Raw genomic sequence first — 21341 nt, 5'->3', positions numbered from 1 at the left:
TGCTGTCCCCCTGCGCTGGTTCACCCCCCCGCAAACAGCTCTCTTCTAGAGCAGGAGAAATAAACCGCTGCTTGCTCCAGAGCGAGCTGGCAATGAAAAACTGATAAATTCCTCATCTTCAGGCCTGGGTGAGTTTGAAGCAAAATAATTGTTGCTTTCCTTAGAACAGGGAATTGGAGAGGCCCAAAAAACAGTGACTGGAGTTCGAAGGAAAAGAAAAATGGATTATTTTAAAGACAGTCCTGGGGGGGGGGGAGATTCCTATGCAGAGAAAGGAGAAAAACAAGTTTAAAATTTTTAAGTTTTTTAAAAATTTTCAATTTTTTTAATTTTTTTTTTCTTCAAATACAGGTTAACCAGTTCACTGAAATGAGAATTAAGCATCCTCCCCTCCACTCGTTTTTTTTTTTTAAAAAAAAAGTCAAAACCAGAAAACAAGCAAGCAAGTAAAAGCACTCTGGAAGTTCAGGGGAGTTGAAGCTGCAAGTGACAGTATGTTTAATATAATGTGGGCAAATCTGAGGACTGTGAAGAAGGAGAGACCTGGGCCAGTCCTGGTCTCACGTACTTTGGTGAGAGGAGCTGGAAATGTGCAACCTGTTGTCAGCTTTGACTGATGTGACTTCAGGAATTTGATGAGAAATTTTAAACAACAGATTGGCGAGGCAGAGCTCCGTGTCACTGAAGATACGATAGCATTCAAGGGTGACCATGGCAGTTAGTTTAAGGGAAAGAGTTTTGAAGAACAGATGGTCTTCTCTTATTGGGCTTTTTTTTTTAATTAAAAAAAAAAAAAAAAGTCACAACAGAGCAATGCACATAGCCAAGACTCCCTGATTTCCACCAGCAAAGGAATTAATGGATAACCATCTGAGCCATCTGAAGTACTTCCAAAATCCAGGAAATGATGTTCAGAAGAGAAAGATAAGGTTTCCTCTCTGAAAATTCAAACTTTGAACAACAGCAAATCACCCACCTACCCCCCTTGTCCAGCCTTGCTAGCTAAATGCAGTAATTAAACATGAGTTTTTAAAAGAACATTGTATTCACTGGAAACAAGAAGCTGAGGAGGTAATAGGACAACAGGATTCATGCTCATCACTTCTAGTTATTTGAACCAAAAGCCTAAATCAGGCCTGATTAAAATAGGGACTCAAAACCAGATTCAACAAAAACTAGATATATTAAACAAATACAAATGTGACAAGAGTCACGATTCAATTATTAGGAGTCCATCTTTTAATTGCTCATTAAGATGACAGTGTGTATCTTTGTCTACATACATTTAGCAAAGCCTTTTTACTTTGACAGCGCATAAAATTATCCTTGCCAACTGTATATCTCTTACTTTTTATGTCAACTTTAGAGTTGCCAGTTTTTCATTATCCTCTTGGTCACAAATTAATAAGGAGGAACAAATTTAATAGCAGCCTCAAACCTTCAGAGATTATGTCAGCCTTGTGTATCTGCGCCAGTTAAATTACCATTTACTTCTGCTTAAATTTAATGTGGTCATCTTCATACAAACACACACATATTTAAAGCCTGCTCTCAGCGTACAGCATTAGCACACCGAGAGGCTGCTCTGAAAAGCTGACATGGAGCTCAGACTTGAACTTTTCGAACCACAGCACTCCAGTCAAGATGCAGCAAATGGAGAGGGCCAAGGTCAAGAGCTGCAGACACGCAGGGGTTTTCTGCGGGTGCCGTTCTCCCGTGTCGTTACCGGCTGGGATGTCTATGGACGAGCCTCCGCAGTAGTGGCAAGTCCTTCGGGTGGTCAAAATGGGTCGAGGCCCGCATCTAGGTAGGTGCTGCCCTTGGCGACCCGTCCTTCTCCGTCTTCGTCGTGTTTTAGTCAACGATTGCTCTGTTTGGTAAGTGCCCGCAAACGCTGGGTGCTGGATTGCAGCGCTTCGCCCCTGCCTTCGTAGCTGTAAGCCCCAAATAATAAAAAAATAAATTGTAAAAGATGTTTTATACCAAAGGAAATACTAAACGCAGAAACAGTGGTTTGATTCATTTCACAGCTGTAGTCTTTTTTGATTTGTTCGTAATTTTCTACACTACTGCTTCCAATTTGATACTGTCTGGGCCTCGGATGACAATGAGAATGGGATAACAGATGATGAGCTCAAAATACTGAACACAATCATACTCGCCCTACGTGTACTCACAATCAATATGTCACTTTGAGGAAGGAACCATCAGCCACTGGGCAAAGTTTGGAATATAAAATGTCACAGGAACTCAAGGCACATTTCTTATTTCTCAGGAGTTGTCAGAGCAGCTGGCTTGTTGCTGGGTAGGGGATATGGGGAGGGTTCAAATAAATAGCCCCAGATACCTGAATTAAAACAGACGTGGCGACTTTCAGCAGCTCCCTCCATCTCCACTGCCCTGGGAAACCAGACGCACAAGGCTGACGGTAGGGCTAACGGCGGGACCGGCGGGAACAGGTCCCATGGCCGTTGACCGAACTTGCAGCTTTGGGAATGGCACCTGTTTTCCTCAATTTACCCATCTCTGGATATTTTGTTGGTCTCTTCTCCCAGCTGCACAGGAGAGATCATCAAAGCCAGTGGACAGTGTTTATCTGAAGACAAGAAAGCACTTTGATCCATGGGCGCGGATAATAATAAGGTGCTTAGATTTTATCCCAAGCTCCTCGGCTATTTGCACGTACAGTCGAGTCATAGGAAAGTCTTGGTGCACAGTCTGGAGCATATGGTGATCTTTCTTTCAAGCTTGTTTTCAAGAGGAAGTTTAAAGTGAGGAGCTTTAGCAGAGCTGTTATGACGCAGGCTGCACAGCAGAGAAGTAGGCAGCCGGTCAGAGGTACGGGACTCCTAATCCACGTCGTCAAAACTCCCCGTGTCAGAGAGAAAGAGGCAGATGAACGGAACAGGTGACGATGAAAATATATGCACCAAAAAAAGAAGAAAAACCAGCAAGAAATGTGAGCCTGCCTCATCTGAAACATTTGAAAAAGTTTTCTAAAGCATCTTTGTGTTTTATCTCATCGCTTAATAGGTTTTACTTTACGCCTGTGCATATCTACGCTGTATATCGAGTTCAAGAAATACATATGAGCAAGGGTGAATTGGCTACAGATTCCTTAAATTGCCTCTGCAGACAGATGGCCAGCAAGCAGGCTGGGAGGGAGAGTACAAGCAAGGAGGATGTCGTTCTTCAAGAAAAATTAAGAAATGTAAATGACACCATCAGTGCTAAGAAAGACAAACCCCTGCAAAGCATGAGCCAGGCTCAGTTCAAACAGCAATTAAATGATTTAGAGCAAGACTCTGATCATTTACAATTTTTAAAGGTGAAAGGTGTGATTTTGGTAATACCTTAAAATTAAAAGGCCAGCCACTCCATCTTTAAAATGATGGTTTCCCTCCTGGAAGACTTATCTCATTGTCACTCCATTACCAGCCAGCCAGAACCCATCCATACAAAAATAATTGGCTATTGATATACGGTAATGCTGAAAAGTTATTCTTATTTTTGTTCGTTGCTACAGAAAGATGTCCTCTCTAGCCTACACTTTCAATCATTATAAATGCTACTGTGAAAAACTAAAAACACTTTTCTGAGATAGATTAAGATCTACTTCACAAATAAATGTATTTTATCACTAAGAGAAGAGGCAAATGTCACCGATACTGAGTGTTTTATACACAGTAGAGACCACTTACGCTGGAATTTTCCCCTCATGGTGAATTAATGTCACTGGCTATGCAGTCCCCTCCGCACGAGCAGGCTCCAATGCCGGGTTTATACCTGCTGGACACACGTGAAGAATTGTCTCTGAACCACCACAGCAGCCCCTCCTTTTCCCTTGCCTGTCGTGAGCCAGGAGAGGGTAAAAAGGATGGTTTACCTTGAAAAAGGATGGTTTACCGGAGAGGGGCAGGCACCACTGCTCTCCACGGGGACCGAGGTCCCATATTCCCCTTTGCACAGAAAAGGGTCGCATCCTGCACACAGCTGCAGCGCTTGGGTCCCGGAGGAACCGGCAGCCTGGGAACAGCAAAACCCACCACCACCACCAGCCGTCAGGCCCCGTAAAATGTTATTTGTGCGCAGGCTGGGAAGTTTGCGCTCCGGCTGTTAAAGCTGTGACGAGCCGGTGGCAGATGCTGCACTTGCCAGCTAAGCACCCCTCAAGAATAGCTAATAAAACCGGAGGACATTAGGCTTCGCAATGCTGTATTTTAAAGATAAAGAGTCTCTGGTTGGAATCGTGCTAAGATTTTTACCTTCTTGCGGACAGCTCTTTGGCTGCGCTGTAACGCAATCTTGAGCTGAACTAAAACAACGCCTTATAAAATCCTGGCTGGGACAACACGCAGGGAGATGTACACGGCAGAACGGAGAAAGTGGGGAAATAATGGAGCCTGACAGAGAATTTTTGGGACCATAGTTTGAGGCAGTAGTCGAAATTTCTCATGCTTAAGGCTCAAACACACACCAATACAAAAGCAAGGTGTTGAATGGCTTCAACAAATCTGTCTTGGGACCTTGTGTAGGCATTGATTTTTGGTTGTTTTGCCTTACTTATGGCTGTTCACTTATAGCAGTTGTTGATGAAATGTTTAAAGAAGTAAGAATTTAATTTTACATTTGTTTCAGCTGCTTATAGAATTATTTTTCGTTCTATATTTTTCTTGTTTGGACAAATTTCTACTGTCACTCTTTGCAACACAAACAGTTTCGGTTGCTTTTGTGTTGCTATTAGAAGCATATCACTCCTAGTAATTGCTTGTCCTGGTTTTGGCTGGGATAGAGTTAATTTTCTTTTTAGTAGTTGGTATAGTGTTATGTCCTGCATTCAGTATGAGAAGAACGTTGATAACACACTGATGGTTTCAGTTGTTGCTCAGTAGTGTTTAGACCGAGTCAAGGATTTTTCAGCTTCTCCTGCCCAGCCAGCGAGAAGGCTGGAGGGGCACAAGGAGTTGGGAGGGGACACAGCCAGGGCAGCTGACCCAAACTGGCCAGAGGGGTATTCCGTACCATGGGACGTCATGCCCAGTATATAAACTGGGGGGAGTTGGGCAGGAGAGGTGCATCGCTGCTCAGAAACTAACTGGGCATTGGTTGGCAAGTGGTGAGCAATTGCATTGCGCATCACTTGTTTTGTATATAACAATTCCTTCATTATTATTATTGTCATTTTATAATTGCTATTATCATTATTATTAGTTTCTTCCTTTCTGTCCTATTAAGCTGTCTTTATCTCAGCCCATGAGTTTTACTTTTTTTCGATTCTCTCCCCCATCCCCCTGGGTGGGGGGAAGCGAGTGAGCGGCTGTGTGGTGCTGAGTTGCCGGCTGGAGTTAAATCACGACATTTCTGTACTGAGTCTCTGTTATCCCTTTAGCAACACTCTCTCCCACAGTAAAAGGAAATGCATTTTTTCTCTTGTCTCTTATTGTCCAGAATTACTCTTGGATATTACAGTCGTCTATGTTTAGTATTAAATCATTTCCCTGCCAATTCATTGTAATCAAATCTTCCACAAAGTCAATAGCAATAACATTTTTATAAGGCATTGTCTCTCTCAACCTATTAGGTCCTTTCAGATCTTTGAATTTTTCCATTCTGAAAATAATAGATAGTGACCTGGAAGAAAACTTAAAATCTGTGAAAGTCACACGAGCAACCATGTAATTGCTCATACCGACCAAACCTTTGGGTCAGAGCTTTGACTAGTTCAGACAGGTTACTCAATCATATGAGTGACTTTTATCTCTGTAGAAAAAAATGCAAAATAAATAAATGAGCTACCAGGCCCACTGGAACCAGTAGCAATATTTCTATCGCATTTAATGGGACGAGATGTTGGCTTTGCAGAGTTATGTGTGGTGTTACACCGGGTACAGCTGTGCCGCAATGCAAATATGCCCCTACAACTCCCAGGGAGGCACCTGAGCTGGTTTAAAGGAGGCACTGACAGCCACAGCAGATAAGAGCAGGGGGCTGCAACCCCCCCCTGCCCAGCCCCGAGTATTTCCTTGCACTGTGAACCTGCAGCTGAGGATGCTGCAGAGTCCCACGTGCCTCCTGGATGCACCACCCAATGCAGCGGGTGCTTCGCATCCCGTGGGGAAATACTGAGATAAAGATCACTTCCTTCAGCATCCTTTCAACTGAAAGCAGCTTTCGCCTGCCTTTTAATCATGTCTTCAGGATAAACTTCGGTTTCATCTTCTCCTGTCTTTAGGAGAGGCAGAATCAGACTGCCGGGGGTTACTCTGCCTTAGAAGGAATCAAGACGGGTCACAGACAAAGTCAAAACACGACGGGCCATCTTAATTGTAAGCGTACAGCTTGCACAGAAGCCAACGGAAGTTTTGTATGAAAAGAAACAGCACAGTTACGGCTCCCTGTCATAGCTATTTACAAACGCAGATGGAGAAAATATTACAATGAACGAAAAAAAACAAATTTCTCTATAGTTCTGCTGTGCCAATGACACTTGCTATGCTGTAACTCCATAAACGAAAGAAAAAAGGCTTAGCTAAATGAGTGTGTTCAGCCTTAAGAGGAAAAGGCTCAGGAGGGCACCTCACTGCACTTGCAGCTACAGAGAGGGAGGGCAGCGAGATGGAGCCTGATGCTCCTCACGGGCACACAGCAAATGTGCATAGCCAAGGGCGCAACAGGGGATGTTCTGGTTAGATAGAAGGTGGGGGAAAAAAATCACCCTGAGGGCAGTTAAACATTGGAACAGGGGCCCGGACACGTTGTGGGATCTTTCCTTCTAGATATTTAAAATCCGAGCGGACGAGGCTCTGAGCAGCCTGCTCCAGCAGACCCTGCCTTGAGCGGAAGGTTGGACTCGGTGACCTCCGGAGGTCCCGTCCACCTAAGCTTGTCTACAATTCTGTGATTTTAGAAATAGCTTTTGACATCAGCCTCTAGAAAGAGAAGCATCACTTAGTGAATGTAAACAGCTAATCCCATGATCACTTTCAGGCAACCATGCTAGTGTATGTGTATTTCAATGCCATTGGAAGTAAAAAGTGTCCAGCTGACTTCTAAATAAAAGAACAAGAGCAGAGTCTCAGACTCCAAGTCAATAGTGAAAACTGATGTAGAAAGTCTTATTTTCTGTCTAGAAGCAGAAGTTCTGTTGAAAATTACATACGGGGTATTATGATGAGTAGTTACTGCTGTGATATTAAATAACATTAACACATGCAAAAAATCTATTATTTCATTCTCACCCTTGTGAAAACTCCTAATGAGGTCTGACCTGAGATCTTTCACCTACACCAATGTCTGCTCTGTTGCGGTCATGTGTGTTTTGGGTGGCGCTGCTCCATGTGATTGCTGCCACATCAGGAGGGATTTCCAAAGTACCAACTTGGCGTCTTCAAGAGTTTTCTTTCTTGAACATACAGCTCTCTTCAGCCTGAGGTTACTTGACTTAGCTTTAAATATTACTAGTGCTGCTGTTGAATTGTTGAATCCCTTCCACAACTTAATGGCACACTCTCAGTATATACATCCTTTTTCTCTGGATTTTAATGGTACCAGAAGGTCTCTCAAAGTCACGAGGCAGTTGCCCATTAGGTGACTTAGTTCTTCTTTCACTCACACACCGATCCTGCAGTCAGTGAGTGATCTACATCTGGCAGCTTATAGCTAATGAGCTAAACTCACTAAAAGTCAAGGTGTACCAGGCACAACGCAGGCTGTGAAGTAGTTGTGCTCTTGCAGTTTAATTTGAGCTTTGGGGGCAGTGCAATAACCTCAGCGTCCCTGAGACATCAGCATCACGACCCTCAATTAACTTAGTATTTTGCTTCCATACCAAGGAGCAAAAGCAATGCTGATTTTGAGGACACCTTAATTTGACTTGCCCAACAGTCCTGCGAAGCAACAGCAATGATCCAGAAGTGACCATACGCCGATGAGCGGGTTTCTTCCGAGGGTGGCTTGCACGTACGTCCTTACACACTCAGAAGATGAAGTATGGAAGTAATCTGCAAGCACTTACGACTCGCAGGTATGGGTGACAGAGCTACATCTGTGTAAGCCACAGTCCTGAGTTTCATTGATTCTGATGGGTAATTTATTTCTGACTCTGCAAGGCAAACCCATAGAGACCAGCAGTCAATACCGGAAGAAGTGGATTAGCGCAATAACACACTTCTTTGGGGTCAGTGGGCAGGCAGAATAGTTATTTTTCCTATTAGCTCAGATTCAGGTGGAAAAGGAAGGAAAAAGTTAGTGTCAACTGCAGGCTGTATATATATCTTGGTTCTCCTTTTTCTTTGACAGGATTACAAAATCTGCCGCTATTCTGGGGTTTTTTTCTTTCTTTTTTTTTTTAACATATTGATGCATTTTAAACAGAAAGAAATAGAGAATGGGGACATCTCTAGTCCCTATTCTCATCTCACCTTCTTCATGTATTGTGTAATTCCCTAATGTCTGGGAACCTGTTCAAAACTCCTCATTGTCAGTGCGTTCAGACCTCGAGGGACTAGACCCACAGCTAATATTCAAGACAATGTATTCCTGTCTATGAATAATATGAAGAGCTGAATCCTTTTTTCTTCATTTTTTTGCCTCTCACATGTCCTTAATGAAGATTTTGCAATCCTGTCTCCTCAGGGGCACATCAGTACCATCTAGTATCTGCATTTAAATATCCTTTCCCTGCCTCAAACCCTGAACTGAAATCTGAAAACTAGGAAATAGTTTGTTCCAGGCTTCCTGAGCAACATACAAACAAGTCTCTGCAAATAAATCGAGCTTTAAACCTAAAAAGAGCCACAGCATAAAGAGGAATTACAGCCAAGCTTAGAGGTCTTTGCGTTTCTAAGGGTGCTGGAGTCAAGGCATGAACCTGATGAAACCTGAAATAAAAGACTTCTACAACCAGGACAAAACCCATTTTTACAGCAGCATTCCCATGAGAAGTGGATAAAATATCCCATTTTCCTCCTGCCCCATTCTCCATGCCCCCAAATGTCTTTTCACCTCACGGAAGAGATTATTTGCTCCATACTGGATATATATGAGCTTTATGGGGAGCTGTGTTAGCTCCATGTGCAGAGCTGCTCTCCTGGGAAGGAAGGAAGAGCTTTAGATTAGCTGCCCCATTTTGCTCTCATTCACTTAAAGAAGTGACAAGATTATGGAAAATACAGCTGGCCTTGAAATATTTTGAAAATCTGGCAACTTCTGTGCCCTAAAGCCTATCTTGAATCTAGTTTTGAAAATCCCACTGGGGACTATGAGCAGCCCCTGTGCCAGCAGCGTTCGACCTCTACATCTCAGGTGACCAAATTCTTTCCAGATAATTTCTAGACGTTTGTATCATTCCTGCATCGCCGAGAAACAGAATGACCAGGACAGCGTGCATGGGTGAGGCTTTATTTGGGGCAGCTGGGTTTATCGGTGCTGCTGTGGGGGCAGTTCCTCCAAATTCTTGCTGAGAGCAGGGACATGAGCCTTGCTCCTCACATAAGTAGAAACCTTCAAGTCGTTATGCCTTTTCTGATGAAAATAACAACAATGACATATACTTCAAGCATGTATCGACAGATCATTTCGATCTCTAACTGGCATTTTTGCTTTGTTAGTTAATAGATTTGAGTCCTAAATTCTCATATTCAGATAAAACTCCCAATCTTTGTTGGAGTGAAAATGAATAACTGGACCAAGATTTGGCCCCCAGTTAGACTGGTCTAACTGGAGTTTTTGTGTGATTCAATTTTAAGAAGCGAGTGAAGCCAGCGATAATAGAGCTGGTGCAGAGAAAGGAAAAGCGGACAAGAATTACAAAGATGTGCATGAATAAATTAACCTTTTGCTCCTGTTACTTAGAAGGTTACAAATATTTAGTGTCATCATCATCAGAGCTCAAACTGGCCAGGTGCTAAACGTTACTCTCCCACTGGAAAAGCCATAGGCATCCAGGTAGAAATGATGCTGTGTGACCTCGGAGACCAGGCACTGCTCCTGCTAGACTACCAGGAAGTAATCAAAATGGGAAGACTATAAAAAACTAACCTGCTGGCTGAAAATTATTTATCCAAGCAACTTGGTGAATACTTATAAATAAGAAATACAAGAGCACTGACTGGGGTTGGCTCAAAAATTATCCACAATTAATAAATTGACCCATCCTACATACTGTGTTATTTTCCCTGACATTTTCACAAGCTACAAATCTGTTAATACAATTAAATGACAAGTTCAATAACTTCTTTATTTCATGTATATGTATATTATAATATTTTATAGCTGTATTACAGAAAAGACTGTTTACTCACGTTGTATCTTCCCTAGCATAATTCAGAGCTTTGCTTGCCTAAGAAATTACTTGTCTGCATTTTGATTAAAAAAGCAAAACCTCATTGTTCCCGTGGCAAATGAATTCAGTCTTTAAATGAAACTCATTGTCACATCCTTTTCTATGCAGCAAAGGCATTCAGCTCCTGGAATGGTTTTAACCTCTAACACAGCACTTTTGTGTCTGTATCTGATCCAGCCATGATTCATTTTTCTTCCAAAGCTTCGTCAGTGTTTGGGCTCTGTACTTAGTTCTCAATGAACTGGCTATAACGCAGTAGTTACAGCTCCTGGAAAATGACACACAGTAACTCTGTCAAGTTTTTTATTAGCTTGATAGGTCTTTTATTTTAGCAAGGTCCTTTATTACCTTGGATAGCGTTGAACTAGTTCTGAAGTGGATGAGTGAAGACCTGGAGATCCAATTTTATATTGAGAGCCATTAATTTTTTTTAACCACAGCTCCTTGATTATTGATAGGCTTTTGTTCTTTACTGTCATTGCACAACACATTGTTTGAAGTGAATCAGAGTGCACAAACTTTCACAATTACTTACTGGAGTTTGGATGGGTCATGGCAACCAGCCGGCAGAAGTCCTCTGACTTTCAGGATGCAAAAAGCATCTGCTCTAGATCAGAAGTTAATCTGATCCTTAAGAAAATGTCACAAGAATGTTCGGGACAAAAGAAGCATCTGTAAGTCTCAGGTGGTGGTTATTCTTTCGTCCATTAATCCACATGTATACACAAACCCAGCTAATTTAGGGTAGTTTAGCAGTCTACCTCAATATCTCCATAAATCAAAATGGACTCAATTGAAATAAATAAGCCTGAATGAGGCAGTAAGACCAGGATCAAGCCGTAGAAGTGCAGAAACTTGAAAAAAATTACAAACAAATAGAATTTCATTGAAAATGTCAGTCTCAAAAATGGTGTAAAACCTTGCCAAAATAGCATGCAATTCACCCTAATCCCACTTCCCTTGAGCTTGGTAACCATTCTCTTCATTTGCATGCTTTGAGTTACACTTCTATGGCTTCAACATTTGTTAAGTTTGAACTGATCTCATAATCTGGATTCCTTGTCCAGAGTAAAATAATAAAATGTGTGTTTGAAGAAATTTTGGAAAACTACCAAGAAATTAATTTGCTGCCTTTTCCTAATGGAGAATTCTTTACTTTATCAAAGCCCTTAAACAATCTAAAGCTTTAAAGTTAAAACACATTGCAAAATTTTTTTATTTTTTTTTTTTCTTTTTAAAAAAGTGCTGGGAATACAAAATTTCCTTAATGAACCATGGTACAATTTCCTGACAAGTTCAGTTGTTCAAAGATGCTTTCTTTTTAAATTCAAACTTAAAAACCAACAGCATTTAATGCTTGAGTCAATGCAGACTTTCAGGTAACTGAAATCAGCCTATGACTATTACTTGATAAAGTTTAATCCTTTTATATGAATAACTCTTATTTATGAATCAAGTATAACTGGTATCAATCAAAGATTTCTTTCATATTTAGGCTCTTTTGCCTTAGAATTATTCTTGCATTGGGCTACGGCATGTGATATTTTGCTGTGTTGTTCCTTGGATTATTTATGCCGTTATAGCCTCCAGAGGTCCACGTCACAGAGTAAACGCTCCCAGTATTGCTAATATAACAATCAGTTGCAATGATCCCCAGATGTTGTCAAGCAGGCGGATAAATGGAAATCCATGTCGCCGCAAGGATCTGCTTGGCAAGGATCCAGCTGTAGACTTGGCAACAACGACAACAAAAATCACATTTTCCCTTTAGCGTTACGGACCCACTCCTGTTTCTCGGTCTCCACATCGGTACGGCACCCACGGCTGAGCAGCGGGGCTGGGAGCCGGACCCAGCACCTGCAGAAGGTCTACGAGGAGCTGGCGGTGATGGTAAGTGTCCAGATGATCCCAAGCATTTTCCTTTCTCGGGAGCAAAAGTCACTGGTGCTTGGCAGGATTTGGTCCTCTCTGCGCAGTACCTATGACCACAACACCTTCTCATGGGTTTGCATTTAAATCGCAAGTTTGAGAAGTCTCCATTTTCCTTAGGACCCTGTTGTCAAGATCTCACAGACAGATTACACTGGCCTGCTAAAAAATTCATAATGTAGGGATCAGCTAAAGTTAAATCTAAGAGGAATAGTACATTACCCTGTGATTAGACTCATATTTCAAACGGACTGTTAGCTGAATAAGATCTCACAGTGTGATTAAAGAAAGCAGAATCGGGACCAAAGGCACTAGGCGTGCGATGGGCTGGAGAGGGGACGAGGAGCATCCCGGGAGCTGCAGGTGCCCTGTGGGATGGGGCTGGGGTGCTCCAGGGATATCTGCTCCTCTGCTCCACCTAAAGGGAGAGACAGTAGGCTGCTTTGGAAGTGTTATGGTTTTCTACAAAATATCCCTTAGAAAAAATCTGGAAGCAAATTATAAAAGATGAGAAAAGAGTCTGGAGACTGGAAAGTTTCCATAGTTTTTTTTGAAACCGCACATTATGTATGTAAGTTGCAATGCGAAGGGAAAAAAACCCCATCCTTGTGCAATCCTTGATGGATCCACGGTCATTCCCCCTGGGCTGTGAAGAGAAGGTCTCAGAGCATCACCAATACGGCTCATGAAGACCCCTCACTGCTTTTTCTACCCCAGCCCACAAGCCAGCGTTCTTGATATTTTCACTGGAGTAGAGCCTAGAGGGGCTCAGCCAGCACCCTTAAACGTGGCACAAAGGCAGGAGGGGTAAAACTCAGCAGGCAGCTGGTGCTGAGCCCCGAGAACACCCATCCCTGCTCGTGCCCCTCTTCCTCCCATGGCTCTTTCATGGCATGGGGATCTCGCGCCTTGTTTGGTCCCGTTATTGGGTCAGTGGAAGAGTGCATTTGTCAGGTTATCAACAGGGTGATAAGCTGCCACCTGATAAGAAGTCGGAAATTTCTGGAAAATTTCACAATGGAAATCGCTGCTCGCATTCATTTTTTTTTTACACAGCCAGCCAGCCACAAAGCCCTTAATTTCAATGTTAAGAAACTGTCTTTACAAATCATAGCTAATATCTGATGGATTAAGAATTTATGTACACATTTCTCCTTTTTGTTTTTGGCAAAAACAAAAATATTCTGTAGATGTTAGTGTTAGTTTACTTTTTCCAATCCCTCATATATTTGCCATCTGGAAACACCTAAACGCCAGCAGGTTTTGGCCTCAGGTTAGAAAATGTTTGCAATTTATTTCTCAGAATTGCTAATAAGTTTCCCTGCCAAAAAAAGGAACAAACAATGATTCAGCAAAGCCTTTGAAGATCAAAAAGAAATAGAATTAATTTGTTAAAGTGGAAAAATACCCCAAATATCTGTTAACAAAATTGTACTTGACCTTCTGCATTTTTCTGCTGAGAAGACAAACTTTTTACTTTATGCCAGCAGGATCCTTCCCGCTGAGAGAAGTGAAAACCCCACACCACGGAGTTTATGAGACTGTGTTTTATGGCACTATATAAGATAATGCACATATACCTGTGCTTGCCCCTGCCACTTACTCACCAGATCTCATTTAATGGCAAAGGTACTAACGACTGCCATAAATACATATGGCAGGGGATCGTCTTGCTCAATGTGCCAGGCACACAAGGCTGTTCAGGGATGGGAATATCAGGCGGGTGAAGGTACCACCCATTTGTGGTGCAAAGATACCCATCATCTGCCCTCAACACGAGAAAAAAAAACCAAAAACAACAAAACCAATCTGAGCAAATTCTGCTGCTGGATGCTCTGGGGAAATCCAAACTGAAGAAATGGCTGACGCTGGCTGGTTCTGAGCAGTCATGTCCTAATTAAGTTTAATTTAACAGGAAAAACCACATTTTCAGCAGTTTACATGACCATAAAAAGCATTTAGGGCTGGTTTAACCAAACTACAACTGCAGCTCCCATGACAAACATCTTAAAAGTTCTGTGATTTCCCTTCCACCCCACTGAAAAAGTATGATAAGGTGCCCTGATATGGCAGTCACTGATTAGAGTTAAATATTAATACATTATGTGAATTAAAATTTTTAGTGGCTATAATACTCTTTACATGGGATGTAATGCTTTACAAAGCATATAATAACATGAAAAAACCTGAGGTGGTCTGAAATTTTGCAAGTAATGCAGACAACTGAAATATAGGTGGATCTATCATGTTGGCAAGACTTATTTAGAATGAAAGAAGTTGAAATAGCTTGTGTTAATGTTAGAAGATAGATGTAATATTTTAGATACGACCACTGGATGAATTCCATTTCATCAACAATTCTGTAGAAACAGCAGCTAAAAATGGATTACATTTGTTTTTAGGGAACTAACTGTGGAAATAAACTCAATTTAATTCTTACATTACTGTGAGAACTTTAAAGTGAGACTCACAGTTTTTCTGTACCGTGGTAACAGTGATATTAGCAAACAGAGACTCTGAAACTGGTTTAATATTGCTAAATTAATTGTTTTTGCTGGTGTGCTTGTCTTAATCCAAAGAGAAATGAAAGCAAGGCAGAGTAAATCAAAAGTGAATGCAATATTGTAGAGCGACCTGTGCCTACACAACATATGTTTCAAAGACCATCAGTCCACACAAGTTGCGCTGTGAGTTTTATGAGACCTGAAGCAAAGGGCAGAGCGATGAAGCAGGTTTTTCTGTCCCAGAATTCCAGCTGCTAATTTCATTTTCACTCTGACCTTAATGAGCAAAAAGTCAATCTGAAGAGTATGGGGACTTCAGAAGGAGGAATCAGACACTCGCATGCATCCTTGAGTAAAAACAATAACAACCCCTCCCAACAACTAAATTACAACCAAACCCAGGTGCCTGCTTAGTTTTCATCTTTGCCGAAACCCTTTAGCATTAGGTTAGAGCAGCTTTGCCTTCCCGAGTCTGCCGGAGCCTCTGAGACCGTGGGGTGGTGGTGCATGGGGACCCGGCTCCTTGGTCCTGCCGGGAGCAAGCAGCATCGTAATCCTGCGTAATCCCGTGTAATCCATCCTGGCGAGAGGCTGCTGTGTGCCACGACTCGAGCCTGAGGGTAATTCCTTAGTCTGTGTCGTGGGTTCACATCAAAATCCACAATTCATTCCTAAGCAGCTGACTCCCCTCTTCCTACCAACATTTCCTTCATTTTTGTTCAAGACTCGCAACAGAATGAAAACAACGGGCTGACGGGAGTTACTAGTTTCAAAAATTCATCCAAAACCCTGCAATGTCACCAACGTGTGCTGGAACTAAACATGTCTGGGAAGACAAATTCCTTAACTGTTCGGTACTGAAGGACAGGGTAGGTAACATTAACTTGACTAATTGTTTACTTGCTTAGCTAATCTAACATAATCTGCATTGATTAAATTTTGATTTCATGGTGGATGGGTATACTGCTTCTGTGCGCCTTTTGGTTAATTTGTGGACCGTACCAAAAAGTCATTTTTATAACATGTTTAACGCTCCAAAGCTATGAGGGAACAGCAGAGAGAGAGAAGGCGGCCAACTCTACTGGTATTAAAAGGGTCATTAAACTCGGCATTAGGTAAAGGTCTTGTTTTGGGTTGCATTCAACTCGCTTGATTAAAAATGAAGTGTAAGCAAAAGGCATTCAAGAGAAATATTCAAATGCAAAGTACGGTGTAGATTCTCGTGTATGTAACTATATAGCGCTTATGGGCGCTCACTGTCTCTTACTCAAACTCCTTCCACAAGAAGTCTTTAAAGTTCACAGAGCCTCAGTTGATGGGCTCCATACTCCAACGGTTTAAGGGTGAATATGTTATAGTGAGCATAATGAGACTGCCATTTGCTTGATAAATCCTAAACGTTCGCATGAGAAGAACAGAGGTAATTTTAAGCCTAATGAAATGTTATAAGTACATAATTTTGTGATCACTTTGGGGGGTTTTACTGCCATGGGGCCAGAGACGTCCCCCACAATTTATTTAAAGCATTTATTGCTTTGAACAGGAGAAGGAGGGGAGAGCAGAATTTGGCCTGAAGAAATTAGATCTCAACTTTGATGGAGGTAGTTTCCTGAAATACAGGATTTATTGCATTTAATGCTATGGAGTTTGGGCATATAAACAATACTTTCTGCAGCACAGGAGTATAGAAATACTTTTCTAGCTAAAAATGAAAAAGCTTGGATGGCTTCATGGGCCTTTAATAGGTAACAAAGTTCACAGCCTTCACCTTGAAGTCTCCAGTTGAAATTTAGATTGATTGTGACTAAAAGTAATTTCTGTCTGACAGCTCCTGTGAAGAGAGCTACTTCATTTCATAACAAATGTGTGGCCAACAGCCTAAAAATTATTATCACAATTTAACAAGTCCATTGGCAGTCCCAGAGGCACCACGGACTGGTGGAAGTCAATCCTGCCTGTCTGGGTCTGAGAGAAGCCGAGGTGGGGTGGGGGGAAAAAACAGAGGCAAATCTATGAGCATTATAACACTTCTGTGGAAGAGCTCACAAATTTAATTGCTTGAGCCTCTCTGTAGGAGCAAAATTTACCTACTTCCTCAGAAACAGCTGCTGGCTGGCTAATGTATGATTTTTGTTCCATAGAACTCTGTTTTCTGGTTTGTGGAAAAGGAAAATGAGCATTTTATGTCACGACCACTTGGGAAGGAGACGATTTTCTTCAGACAATAATATATGCCCTTTTGTGTCCTAGGAGGGAGACACACGTCATAGGGCAATTCTGGCAAATGCCAAAACCAAGGTTTTAGTTGTATGCCTCAGTTAAATCCCCAAATTAGGTGGGATGAGCCAAGCCACATTGACTCAGCTTGCTCTTCTGCATCTGCTGCATGACAAAGACTTTCCAGTACAGCTCCTATTACCTAATTCAATATACATTTTTCTATTTCAAATAAAACTGAAGAAGCAATGAAGCAATGAAATAAGCCTATATTCATCCAAATTTTAAATTATTCTTGCTCATATCTGAGAAATGTTCACTGCCTTTCCCGGAGCAATTGACGTGTTTGTAGAAAAGGAATTTAAAGGACTCAGAAAACATGTTCATGAAATGTGGTTTTCAACTCTTCCTAAATAAATGTGCCAGGCAAAATGTTTGCAAATATATCTATTCAGGAACCTGAAATGTGAAGTGATTTCTCTGACCAACCACAGCTAAAAGTATTCGTATCATTAAGCAATAATAATCAGCTATTAAACTTAGATAATAATTAAGAAGTAGTCATTGCCTACTAGTGACAATCCTAGGAACTGAAAGTGAGGGTGAATTAAGGCTACTGGCAAAGGACGCCTTCAGTTTTATTGTTTTAGTTAAATCTCATGTTGGTACTGCTTCATGCATCTGTACGATACATACAGAATATGAGAGTAAATCCAATGAAGTCACACTTGAAAACCCTTATTTTACTGCTTGGGTTATTGTAGATCATATAGCACAAAGAACCCAGCAAGATAACCATCCACAGACAAAAAGCAAATCTTGATAAATCTAAGTAAATTACTACCATGACATGAGATTTTATATACATATATTTATCTATCTATCTATTTACACGTGCATATATGATAAGGGTCTATGGACTGATTTTTTACAAAATTCTGGGGAGATAGTTCTATGTTAAGGAGAAACTGCATATAATTGAGGACTGAATCATTTATTATGACCTGGGGCAGCTTTAAATTATGAACTTTTCACATTTGATTTTTATGGCAGGGGATATCAACCTTATTCTCTACGCAACTCCCATCATTTCTTGATCAGCTCAGTTTTTCCAGTTGGTGCACGGGACGAATTCTGTCCTTAGGTGAGCAAAATGGCATTGATTTCAGTCAGTGAGTGATGTATGTGTACATCCAAGGACTATGTTTTGTTCTATATGGAACAACCTCTCTCACTGATTTATGCCCTATATTTTAAAAAGTGCAATAACCGCATTGCATCATTCAAATCAGAAACATGTACATTATCCAAAAAGCTAAGGTATGCAATTCGTGCAGGAGAGCAGAACACCACCTTTGTTAGGTCAAGAAAAGTGATTATTTCCATGGTTACCAGGAACTCTTAATTGCCGTAATAGGCTCTTATTCAGGGAGAAGTTGTTAGGTTTGCAAAGTACAGTGAATATGTACTTTGTACAAAACCATTAACTACAGAGAAACGTTTTCAAAGTACAACTGAAGCAGGGAACAAAATATAAAGAGCTGCTCAGCATTTCCAAGAATGGTACATGCAATGTTCTTAGACATCCATGTCTTCTGCAGTGAAAGCAACACAAACATCTTGTTAAAATCTATTAATTCCCATAATCTTCCTGGTTACCAACACTACATAAATAGAATTACTAGATCTCCAGTTCCCCTTCTTGTGGTTCCTATTGATTTTTCCTAGTTTACTACAAAAATTCCAGATTATCAACACAATATTATATAAAAACAAGCCACCTTTGCTGGTGAGACTCTCTACTGATTCCCAATTTGTCATTACTGGAAAGCTATTCCATTGAGGACATGTCAAAACAACGTATGTCTAAGACTGTGACACTGGAAAGAATGATAGCTGATCTTCATAATACATAATGCAAAGCATGAGCTCATTTGGCCTATCCTAGATGATGATTAATTTTGAATCTCCCCCCCCTCCCCGCGCCGCCCAAGGCTAAAAGTGTTCTAACTTTAGGTAACATGCATTTTTTTAATGTTTTATAGTGTTGAAGGTACTTTCAGATATTTAAATTTGTTACCTGAGCAATGCATTTTGACAGATGCTTTGTTTTGCTGGTCCCATTCTTCTTGTTGCTTCTAATGAACTAAACCTCCAGAATTACAGTCGGTCTGCAGCTATTAAGGTGAGAAATACTCAGAAATGACTCAACTTGAAGAGGACTGCGCCGGCATCAAAGTCAGGTGTAAGTTCATCTGAGATCCCTCCATGGCCAGTCCCAAGCTAAGTCCCTGCTGAAGTCTTGGTCAAGTCAGATAACACCTAGCAAATATTGCAGTAACAGCACATACCTCCTGCAAGTGTGAATATTGGGAATGTTTCGTGAAAAGGCCAGTCATTTACAGAAGTACTTTGTGGTGTGATTTAAACCTGTGCTAGAAAGCCCTAGTTTCTCACCATAGGGGCAGCAGCAATCTGAGGACCCATGGCTGTGGTGTTCAGCTTTGGAGGCTTACAGGAGAAGTTGAGTTGTTTTTTGCTGGCTAGGCTATGTATGTAGAAATGCTCACTGCATCACTGATTTATTTTTGTCAAGAAAATAGAGTTTTGAAGACTAAGAAGATATTAAGTTGTACAGGGAATCATAACATTTGAAGACTGCATTCCATCATTCTTAAAAAAAACCCATAGGTTGATGTGAGATTATTGAAAAACACAGTTATACTTCTAACCCCAGCCCAAGGCTGTCTTGTCTTTTTAGACTGTGGGCTCATCAGAGCATAAAGCGTCTACTCTTCTGAATTTATGTAGTTCCTGGTATAACACAGCCCAGTTTCTGATAGTCACTCAAGTTTTCCCATAATGAAAATAATGAATAACTCCAGCAGCAGTTGGAGTTTATTCTGTGAAGGTGGAGGTTATGGTGAATGTTTCTGAGCTATTTACTTGTTGGGAAGGTCAACTGTGGGCAACATCAGTGACCAACTCTTACGTAACTATAAGCTTAAACTTTACAGTTTCTCTACACCTAATTTCACACCACCAAGTGGCTTTGAAGACAGATTAAAAAACCAGTAATTTTCATCATTGCAGAACAAAAGCACTAACGCACCTTGTGATTGTAATATAGAGAAAAGATGCTATTGAGTGACACATCTGTCTCCCAGGTCCGGAAAGGAAATACACTGTGCTTTGACTTACCTGGTGCTCATTTCAGGCATTCAATCTAAACAGTCACTTTAGAGTTTTACAGAAGACAATACAAAATACCGTGCAATCATGGACAACAGCTTTTGATGACAAAGAGCAAATAGACAGGGAATCCTTTCAGTTTAACAATGTAGAGAAAAGGACATTTCTGTATGTCCAAATGATACTCAAGGCTCAGGTGTTGCAGACAATACAAAAATAATGCAATATTGCTTCTCTCCAATGCACTTTTACTTCTGGAGTTAGTTCACCTATATTGATTCACTGCTGGTGCTTATTCTCTATCAGCTCCACGCACCCTTTTTTGTATGAGGTCAGTGCACAATATAAAAATAATACTAAACCTAGGAGGAAAAAAGTAAGGGTGTTTATGAGGCTAGAGTTGAAATTGCCTCCTTGCTCCATTTAGTCCTTTAAGAACAAGAAAGCAGAATTCTTTCAGGCCTTGTTTCCATTGTCTGTCATATTTGATGACTTTTTTTCCAAAGCAAATAAAGACAACACACCTGTTACCAAATTCCAATCAAGTATTTTGCATATTGGCTGTGGAAGAGGAGAAAATTGAGGGAAGGAGAAAAAAGCATAGGTATACCTGGTCCTCCAATGTAATAGGCAACTACAATTTCCAACATTTTTATTTATGTACAATTTCCAATGGCTTCAGTGGAAATCCTATTGAAGCATAAATTCTGATACCTAAGACTCAGGAAGTTTATACCAACAAAGGTGGCTTCTCCAGGCAACACACACTGCTTCATATTAAGTTGTGCACAGTATGAAGGACCCCAGCGCTGTGAGTTAGAGCTGATACAAAGCACTCCGACATCGATGGGGCTCTTTACATTGACTTCAGTGAGCCTTTGATCAGCCTTTAGCACGTGAGTGACCCAGGAGACAGCAGCTGCAGACCGATATTCATTATTCAAATGCTACAGGGGATGCAGAACACATGACAAAAGCTGGCATATTAATTCTGATGCTACACCAGAATTTGAAAAACACTAGTATATAATCTTAAAGGTTGCTCCCTTGGGAGTTTCCTATCTACCTGCTTACCACGTTGAGTCCTCCATGAATAAATTATTAGGATCATTCTTTTAAAAACAGATTTTATTTACTTTCTTTATAAAGTCAATTGG

General features: G+C 41.1%; 1 long non-coding RNA gene across 1 annotated transcript; it reads right to left on the bottom strand.

The window, feature by feature from the left end:
- Positions 1-1250: 1250 nt before the first annotated feature.
- Positions 1251-8024, bottom strand: LOC126050932 (uncharacterized). The gene is made up of 3 exons (XR_007509684.1): positions 7863-8024; positions 2348-3786; positions 1251-1934 (listed from the first exon to the last, which is right to left on the bottom strand). It is a non-coding gene; the product is annotated as an uncharacterized LOC126050932 (long non-coding RNA).
- Between the last annotated feature and the right edge of the window lie 13317 nt (positions 8025-21341).

The sequence above is a fragment of the Accipiter gentilis genome, chromosome 26, assembly GCF_929443795.1.
Source record: "Accipiter gentilis chromosome 26, bAccGen1.1, whole genome shotgun sequence".
Classification (NCBI taxonomy): Eukaryota; Metazoa; Chordata; class Aves; order Accipitriformes; family Accipitridae; genus Astur; species Astur gentilis.
Note: the sequence above shows the minus strand (reverse complement) of the source record. Positions and strands in the feature narration are given on the sequence as shown.